Source organism: Pteropus alecto, unplaced genomic scaffold (assembly GCF_000325575.1).
Source record: "Pteropus alecto unplaced genomic scaffold, ASM32557v1 scaffold239, whole genome shotgun sequence".
Lineage (NCBI taxonomy): Eukaryota > Metazoa > Chordata > Mammalia > Chiroptera > Pteropodidae > Pteropus > Pteropus alecto.
Window position 1 is genome coordinate 15,266,538 of NW_006494613.1, and position 6,445 is coordinate 15,272,982.

Genomic DNA, 6,445 nt, shown 5'->3' on the forward strand with positions numbered 1-6,445 from the left:
ATTGTGACAATTTTATATCTTCATTTCCAATCTGTATATTTTAAATTTCTTTTTCTTGCTTTATTGCTCTGGCTGTAACTTTTAGTACTATATTGAATAAGAGTGGTGAGCAAGATTCTTGCCTTGTTTCCAGTCTTAGAGAGAAAATATTCACTTTCATCTTTAAGTATGATGTTAGTTGAAAGTTTGTGTGTGTGTGTGTGTTTTTATCAAGTTGAGAAACTTCACTACTCTGTTTTCTGAGTTTTTTCATAAATGGGTGTTAGAATTTTTCAAATGTTTTTCCTGTCTCAATTACTATGAGCATGTGGTTTTCTTCTTTAACATATATATATAACGATTACACTGATTGATTTTTGAATATTGAACCAGTCTTGCAACCTGAAACAAATCTTCCTTGCTCATGGTGTGTAAGTATTTAATACTTTCTACCTACTGAGGTTTCCTTAAGAATTTTTGCATCAAAGTACAATGGAGATATGTAGATGCAGTTTTCTTTCTTTTTTTTTTTTTTTGCTTCTATACTTTTTTTTTACTTTTTTATTGGGCTTTTAGTATTAGGTTTCATAAAATAAGTTGAAGATCATTTCCTCCTCCTTTATTTTCTAGAAGAGATTGTATAAAATTATATTCATTCTTTTTTAATTGTTTATAGAATTTTCCAGTGAAATTATCTAGGACCGAAGATTTATTTCTAATGAGAATTAAAGTTATAAATTCAATTTATTTTATGGTTGTAGGACTATTCAGTTTATATATTTCATTTTGGTTGAGTTTTAATAATTTTAGTCTTTGAGAAATGTATCAATTTTAATATGTGGTCAAATTTATGAGTATAAAGTAGTTTGTAGTATATACTCGTATTTCTAACAACTATGGGGTCTGAAGTAATATCACTTGTTTCATTATTAATATTTATGATTTACATCTTAACTATTTTCAATTTCTATACTTTCTGGAAGTTTGACATGTTTATTGTTTCTTTTGCGGAAGAACCATCTTCGTGTTTTATTGATTTTCTCTGATTTCCTCCTTTTCATTCATATTTACTCTTATCTTTATTATTTCTTTTCTCTATTTGTTTTGTTTCTCTTATTTTTCTAGTTTCTTGAGGTAGGACCTTAGATTAGTGCTACTTTAAACGTGTCTCATTAATATTGACGTTTTATTTTAATTTTTATTTAGAGCTATGTGTATTTTATTATTTTTGAGACATTCTTTTAACCATAGAATATTTAAATGTGGGTTGTTTAATTTTCAAATGTTTACAGATTTTCCTGTTGCCTTTCTGTCATTTCTTTCTAGTTTGATTCCATAATGATTAAAGAACATATGCTATATGATTTCTATTCTTTTAAATTTGTTGAGGTTTGTTTTATGACTCAAGGTATGGCCTACTTTGGTGAATGGACACTTAAATAATATGTATATTATGCTGTCATTGAGTGGAGTATTTTTATCAATGTCTATTAGATCTCATTTGATAGTATTTTTCAGTTATTCATATCATTGCTCACTTTTTGTCTATCATTTCTATATACTACTGAGAGTGGGGTTTTTAAATCTTCAATTATAAATGTGAATTTGCTTCTTTTTTTCTTTCAGCTCTATCCATTTTTTGCTCTATGCATTGAGAAGTTCTTTTTTTGTTTGGTGCACGCAAATTTAGGATCACTATATCTTCTTGGTAGATTAATATTTTCATTATTCTGTAATACTTTTCTTTGTCCCTATTAATTTTCTTTGCTCTAAAGTCTATTTTGTATGATATAAATATAGCTATTCCTGCTATATAAAATTAATATATTTGTCTGCACAATATATTTTCTTCCACCATTTTATTATTAACAATACCTGTGTCCCTATATTTAAAATGAGTTTTTGTAGGCTCTACATAATTAGGTCTTAATATTACATTCACTCTGCTATCCTGTCTTTTAATTAATGTATTTAAATAATTTACTTATAAAGTAATTACATTGCAGCTTAGGTCTGTCAATTTATTATTTGTTTTTGTTTTTCCTCTGTTCTTTCTGCTCCTTCTCTTTTCCTGCTTTCTTGTGAGTAACTTAATTTTTATCTTTTCTAGAATTCCCTTTTGGCTTATTTTTATTGTTTTGTTAATATAACCCTTTATTTTTTTTTTTAGTGGTTGCTCAAAGTATTATAATACATATATGTAACTCTGACCATACATATAATTTCTGATAATGTTTAGGAGAACAAATGAGTCCGTTTTTTACCTATACTAAATGAGAATTAGTGTAGTTTTTTTTTTTTTTTAGTTTCTTCATTTTTTAACAATCTGTAAATGCAGTTAATATTCAGGATTATAAATTTATTTTATTTGAAAATTATAGTGCTATATATGAAAAAGTAAAATAATATAGCATTACTATATGTATTGATTTTTAAGTCAGAAAGAATGCATATATATTTGTGTATACATATATGTATATCAGTTAAAATATTCTTTGAAATGGTCATATTTTCTATAGGAATTAATATTAAAGATAGATTTATTGCTTGTGCTACTGATTAAATTTTTTTGAACTGGCCTGTCCAGAGTTTAAGGAATTAACTGAAAGCAATTCAGGATCTTCTTATAATAATTCTGGATTATTTGGCCTGTAGGAGAAATTCTGTTTGTATTTCTCTTTTTCAAAAAAAGCTTCATTTGTTTTTTGTAATTTTTATACCTTTAGATATTAATAAAGGCATCAATGTCTTTAAAATTTGTAAAAACCACTGTTGTAATATAAGCTCACATCCGTGATTTGTTTATTTGGTTGTAGGTCAATAAACTGAGGCAACAAAAGCAAAAACACCAAATAAGTGAGTTACTTATCAGTACTAAAATAAGCCAAAACATTCATCCATTTATGCAATGACAACAAATACTGCATTTTTTGTTTATTTGCTTGGCTAGAGATACCTACCCTCTGCCAGGCTTGATTAGATATGTTAGTGAAATCGAGAGGTAAAGAATATAGTGATAATGGATGTTGAAGGTAACGTTGAAGCCTGAAAACGTTTTAGTTCTTTTGACTCCTGCAAGAGTTCAGATGCTAAGATAATTTGCCCTTTCCACAATATATGTATTATTAAATAAACCCACATTTGTTAAATGAAGTGCATTTTTCTTAACATCTACATTCTAAAACAGTCTAAAGGGCATCCTTAGCCATTACACTATATACTTGTGGAGGATTAGCAAGAACAGTTTATATTTGTAAGCTCCAGTGTTTTGAACAGTAAAGGGTTTTTTAAAGTGACTATTTTGAATGGATAAGTGAATAAATATAAATATCATTGGATAGTATACGTCACTGTGAATATTTTCTGTTATGCTTGTTAAAAAGTACTGTCATGGAAAAATCAGGAGTTAGAGTCAAACAAACCTGAGGTCACGACCCTTAGCTGTTTTTATTAGTTGAACTCAGCATTTGCTAACTTCTAGAGACTTAATTTCTTTGCCATGTATACAAAAAATATTATAATAATTAGAGTTAGAAAAGTAAAATGAAACATTATAAGTAAAGTGTTTTTCCTTAGTTTACCTACTTGAGTAGTACTTTTCCTTCCCCTATTTGCTTATCTTGGTGCAGTGAAAAGCCAGGTCTTAGGATTTATGTTCATCAAAATTGAATTCTGAAGGAAGTGAGCTCAAAAAGTAAATCTTTGGAAGTCATTTGGGAGCCATTTTTAGACATTTGGCCAACCCTAATAATAATAATTTACATTAAAGTGATTAATAATTATTTTCAAAACACAGAACAAGCCTTCTCTTATTTCTCTTTATTAGTAAAATGACTTTTGTTTTTGACATTTGAAATATGTATAATAAAAGTTATATAAGGTAGAAAGTTTCCTTCAGTGAAATAGAATATTTTGACTTTCTATGGAAGCTATTTTTCAGTCCCGAATTAAATAATACAAAACTTAATTTCCGTTTCCTGGTTTTAAATTATAAGCCATATATTCTTAGTTTACAGTGTTACTACATACATTTAGTAGTAGATATTAAGTGTGGTAAATGGGTACTCCATATAGTTTCTTGCCATGTAGGACACATAAATTATTACATTTAGTCTGAAATGATTAAAAATGTTTCCAACATCTTTTTATAATTAAAAGAAAAATACATAAGGCTCTGAGACAATCTGATTCATTCAGCAAATTTGTATTTTGATTAAAGGAACTATTTAATCCTATAGAGTAAGTGCATGGAAAAGTTTTCCAAGCTATTTGATTCAATGTGGTTGTTAGAGAAGAAAATCTGGCCTTTATGCAGGCTTTTAGTCTTGTGTAGCTTTATGATTGTATTTGTTTACTCGTGATGGAAATGTCCTTATTAAATTGCGGGCAAGAGGCAAATTTATTGGTTTCCTAACAGTGACTGCTTATTTCAGGAAGCATTAGATTAAAATGTTAGATGCAGATCTCTGAAGTTGATCTTGTAAGAGCTAGAGCACACTGACTTGCTACTTAGATGTGTGCACCGGACAGACAATTTCCAAGAGGGCTGGATACAATTTCTTCCTTTAGTTCTGAAACTAATTTTAGTAATTTATCCTACCCTAAGTCAAGGGCCTATGTATCAAAAGGTGAGGTTTGATAAAGGCTTCTCTTAATTGTAGTTTCAAACATATGTAGCAACTGAGCCTTACAAAACTATAAAATACTACTTAAAATTAAAAGCTCAGTCCTGTGCCTACAGATGAACCACTATTAATTAGTATATTCTCATTAGCTATTATACCACCAACACTATTATGAACATAGTGCTGATCTTGTATCATTTCCTCGACTGTTCACTGCATACTCCTCTTGTTCGTGGACTAGTTGAGCCATACATCTTTTGTCCTAAACCATATGGAGCATGTTTTTGTATGAACTCTCATGATTGAGGACATCTGTCTCAGCCCCAACATTTGCCTTTAGGGGATCTTTGCATCACTTAATTATACAGCTAACTGCATGTTTTTGTCATGAAGTTGGCCATACACAGCTTTACTGTGGGGTCCACTGTTTTCTAAAAAACACATGGAAAAATCTATATTTTTTCTCTTCTCCTTCTCCTTCACCCTCTCCCTCCCTTTTTCCCTCCCCCTCCTCCTCCTCCTCCTCCTTCTTCTTCTTTCTTGTATTTTTCCTCTATCCTTTGCTTCCTTCTTTTCCCCTTTATTTCTATTAATATTTACTGGATGTCAACGATATGATAGGCAGAGCCTATAATATATCCATTTGCATGTTTTCAATAGTATAAAGATTATCTGCAATTTCTAAATGTATTTCACTTTTCCATTCAGTTTCCTATTTTGAATATAATCTGGATGGCCTAAAGTATATGTGTTATCTTTCTATATACTTTGTTATAAATAATATATAATTCAGATTCAACTCTCTTAGATTTTCCTGAGAAATAGTCTAAAGAAATATTCTGAAGAAATATTCTAAAGAAATATTCTAAAGGAATCTATGTAAAAAGTCCACATGCTTCATAAGTTAAAAACCCAGATGTTGATAGATCTATACTGATATTCTACTAATTCTTCTTACTTTAGAGATCTTCATCTTAATTTAGTCATACGTATATATAAGTATTTAACAAAACTTAATTTTTAATCAGTTTTAAGTAGATATAGTAACACTAAATAGATAGGAAGAACAGTGACCTATCTTTGAAACTCTCACAAACACTGGGAAATATATAAATGATGCAAAATTATTAAATCATTTACATTATATATTGTTGATTTTTCCTTTTTAAAAGACCCCCCTTTTGTTGTTGATGCAAATATAAAATTTATTGAAAAATCCATGAGTAGTAAAAAAGTCTAAGTTAATATAAACCTTCTTGCAGACGTAGTCTTAGTATTTTTGTTTACTCATGTAAATTGTCACTAGTATCATTTATACCTAAATGAAGTGCCAGCTATGTTTCCAAATAATTTCAAATTATAGCAATGAAATATTTAGATAGTCTTGGTGAAAGCATATTGACTAGTGAATCAGAAATATTGATATTTATTTACTCTTTCTAGTACTTATATTTACTCTTCATGATGTATAATATTTGTGCAAGAGAAATATTATTGAATATCTATGGATGCCAGGTACTGTATGTGATACATTAAAGATACAGAGATGAACAAGATGTTCATATTCTGGTGGAGGAGTCCATTTGTTGGTCCTGAAAGTATGAGAGGAAGATACAGAAACAATATTGATAGACTTTGTTTTCAAGGGTGTGGTTTCTTAGAATGTAGTCAAAAATCGACACATTTAAATCAATGATGTAAAGATATTGATATTCCCCAAATGCAAATGTAATTCTGTACCATAACTAGTTTTTATATCATATTGTTGAGATATAATTTACATACCATAAAATTCCCCCAATTTTTGTATAGTTTTGATATTTTTTTAGTAAATTTTAACA